Raw genomic sequence first — 3,826 nt, forward strand, 5'->3', positions numbered from 1 at the left:
CTTGTACAATACTAGAATATTACTAGCCTAAATACTAAAATAATACTAGGCTGCCCCAATCAAAAGCTGGAATTAAGGTTGATTGTAGAAGTATCAACAATCTCAGATACGCAGATGATACTACTCTGATGGCAAAATGTGAAGAATTAAGAAATGAAACCTCTTGATGAGAATGAATGAGGAGAGTGTAAAAGCTAGTTTGAAGCTAACATAAAAAATAAAACAAAAAACAAAGATCTTGGAAACTGGACCCCTCACATTCTGGCAAACACAAAGAGAAGAAAAGGAAACTGTCAGATTTTGCATTCTTGGGCTCAAAGATCACTGTAGAAGGTGACTGCCACCATGGAATTAAGAGATACTTTCTCCATGGAAGGAAAAATATGGCAAATCTGGACAACATACTAAAAAGCAGACCTATCACTTTGTTGACAATGGTCTTTATAGTCAAAGCTATGGCTTTTCCAGGAGCAATGTTCAATTGAGCAGATGGTCTATGAGGAAAATTGAGCCCCCCAGAACTGACCCTCTTGAAATTCCCTTTGCTCTCCCAGGAGATCAAATTAGTCAATACTTAAAGATATTAATTCAGACTATTCCCTGGAAAATAAAAAAAACTAAAAATGAAGCTTAAACACTTTGACCACATAGTGATAAAACAGGACTCACTGGAAAAGATCCTGAATATTGGCAAAGATTGAAGGCTAAAAGAGATGGCAGAGAATGAGATGGATACTGTCATGGAAGCAATGAACATGAGTTTGGTGAGAGATAGGGGAGGAAAAAAGGACCTGGCATGCTATGATCATGGAGTCATAAAGAGTCAGATAGGACTGAATGACTGAACGACAACTAAGAAGAAAAACTGGACCTGCGATCTCACTGAGTTATTTCCCAGGTGAGGAACCTCCCCTTTGTCAGTGCAGATCAGCAACTTCTCTGCAATTTAGTCTTAAAAACTTGTCTAAAATAGTGAGTCACTTGCACCCAGGCTACAGACAATGTATGTCAATGATAGATTTGAAAACTGTTTGTTGCTTCTATCCAGTTTTTCATCCACTTTACCACCTTATTTTTTAGCCGCTACCTCATTATTATTATTTTTAGCTAAGCCGAATATTTTAATATAAGTTCTTCGCAAGGCATTTAAAAGAACAATTTGTGAGTATAAACTCTATTGGAAGAGAGAATACAGATCACAGGTAGCCTTGAAGCTGAGGAATTTTCTTGATATTGTGCTGGTTCCACTCTTTTCTGGTCATCTTCACCACTGTTCTGTAACCACATATGTCTCTTTTTCTGTGTCAAAAATCTCTCCTTTTTGGTGTTTAAGTTTACGCAGCATCTTCTTTTTGAAGCATCAGGAAGATTATTTGGAATTTTTACACCAGAAAGGTTAGTCATGAGAGAGGTGACAATCACAAATTTCTGATGGGTCCTTCACAGAGGAACAGGGTTGATGGTAGGAGGTCCACTTGCCAGCTGCTTCAGGAAAAAAACCAAACAAACAAAACACTTCCTTGCCCCTGTGGCTGCCAGTAAACGTGATCAGAACTGTTCCCTGGGGTTATGCTACCCCAGAGTCTCCATAGGAGTCTCCATAGGTGTTAGCTGAAGGACTTTTTGACATGATTTAGCAGCTTTTATTAGCTTTATTATTATTATCAGATTATTTATTATTAGATTATTTATTAATATTATTAGATTTAGCACATTTTCAGCATGATAATATCTAGACATTTTCCAAATCTTTATCATACAGGTTCCTCCATTATTAACACCACCAACTAGCTTTGAGATAGTAGCAGAAACTTTCTTTTTTTCCTTTCAGTCTGGGTTTTTGGTGCTTCACGTTTCTGCTTGTACCTGGCTCACTGGGAATATATGACTGACCTTGAGTACCTGCCAATCGCTTGAGCCAGGATTGGGTTCTTACTGCAATGCTTTCGAAGATGTTTTACCACCTTTTCAGCCACATCTTCCTTTTCTGTTCTTCCTTTGCTTTCTTTCTTTTTGCATTTTGACCTTTTTTCCCCCTTTTGGTCCTTTTGAGTATTTTTATCTGCCACCTTGAGACATGGGAAAGAGTGCTATCTCATTATTAATCCAAACCCTTGTATACCATCAGAAAATTTAAACATATATTATATGACCTAGTATAGATCTAAGGAAGAACTATTAGAAGTCACATTGTCCCCTCTATTCCTTTGTAAAAGTGAGAAATCATGGCTGTGGAATATTAAATGAGATCAATTGGGGGGGTGTTCTCATTAAATTTGACAGAATTCAGTTTTTGTCCTTCCTCTAGCAACACCTTATGATGATAAATGGCTTTCTGAGATGATGTAGGAAGAAAATACAACGGGAAATATAGACTATATAAAAATAAAAGAGAGCCCTAAAATTCATTTCAAAAATAATCTATAACAAACAAAAATATAATGTATATCATATATAAAGCACAAATATACACAATAGGATTAACACACACATAGCTATGTGAATATAATAAACATACCTGGCAATATATGTAGCATATTATTGTGCTTTGGAGGCTAACTGTTGAAATGGCACTTTGGAATATATTTTCATGGCCTCTTTTCCAGAAAATAGTTTTGAGAAGAGATTACCTGGAATAGCAAGATTCCAAGTATAATTGTAGCAGCCCAGCAGGAATAGCTTGGGACAGGAGCAAGACATTCTAAATTCTACTTGCAACTTGGCCCCAACCAATGATTCTGCTAGGCCCTGTGCAGTATGGGGAAAACGAATGAATGAAAATAATTCTCCTTGGAAGCCATCGAGTTTAATTAGCTCTTTATATGCTCTATAATAATTGGCAGCATTCAAATTGTTGACAGCTTCTCTTTCTGGCTTCTTTTTTCCTTCCCTGCCTTTCTCTGGAGCTTCTTTCAAAAGAAGATCAAAGTCTCCATAGCTGAGTGAATGCTAATGGTGCATGCATTTGTTTGAAAAGCTGGAAGTTCCTCCAAACCAGTAAAGAGAATTATTTTCCACCAAAAACCTGTTGGCTTGTAAATGTATTTGACACTATTAGAGGAATTATCTTTCCCCCCCTTGTTTAAAAAAAGCGAAAGAGAGAGAGAAAGAAGGGAAAAAATAAAACAAAAAAACAGCCACACTCACTTTAACGTGGATGGAGTCACCACTGAATCATATGTTACTTAACCCTAGTGACCTCCCACAAAATGGGGACTTGGAACCCCAGCTTGGCCATGGAGTTAATGAGTCTCTTCCTCATGCATATGCACTCACTTTCACATTGTTCAGGGGCTGAGTTGGAGCCTGGGACTCCCACCACCCAAGCTTGGGAAAATGATGAAAACTATTTGTTGGGACTGATATGGCTTTGGCAGGTGGGAGGTGTTTGCCTTTACCACTTGGAAAAGAAGAAAAGGATGTGTTCCAGTGAACAAAGCCTTTGCCTAAAGTCTTCATTCAGAAAACATGTTTTATATTATATTTCAAAAAGAAACTGGGGAAAAGGTTGATTTGAGAACATTTTCCAAGCCATTTTAGAACAGGTTCACAGAAAAGAAACTAAGAAGTCTTCTAAGAGAAGGAGGGCTTGTCCTAAGATTTCTGAGACATTTGCTGAATTTTGTTGTGCTATCTCTACATATTAGATGAATGTGCATTAGGAACTGGATTTCTAGTGGTGGTCAGATTGTGTGTGTGTGTGTGTGTGTGTGTGTGTGTGAGAGAGAGAGAGAGAGAGAGAGACAGACAGACAGACAGACAGACAGACAGACAGAGAGAGAGAGAGAGAGAGAGAGAGAGAGAGAAAGAGAGAGAGAGAGAGAGA

The 3,826-nt window shown here is 37.8% G+C and overlaps 1 pseudogene; it reads right to left on the reverse strand.

Moving 5' to 3' along the window:
- Positions 1-1,146: 1,146 nt before the first annotated feature.
- LOC123252143 overlaps positions 1,147-3,826 on the reverse strand; it is a 6,580-nt pseudogene continuing 3,900 nt past the window's right edge.

Source organism: Gracilinanus agilis, chromosome 6 (assembly GCF_016433145.1).
Source record: "Gracilinanus agilis isolate LMUSP501 chromosome 6, AgileGrace, whole genome shotgun sequence".
Lineage (NCBI taxonomy): Eukaryota > Metazoa > Chordata > Mammalia > Didelphimorphia > Didelphidae > Gracilinanus > Gracilinanus agilis.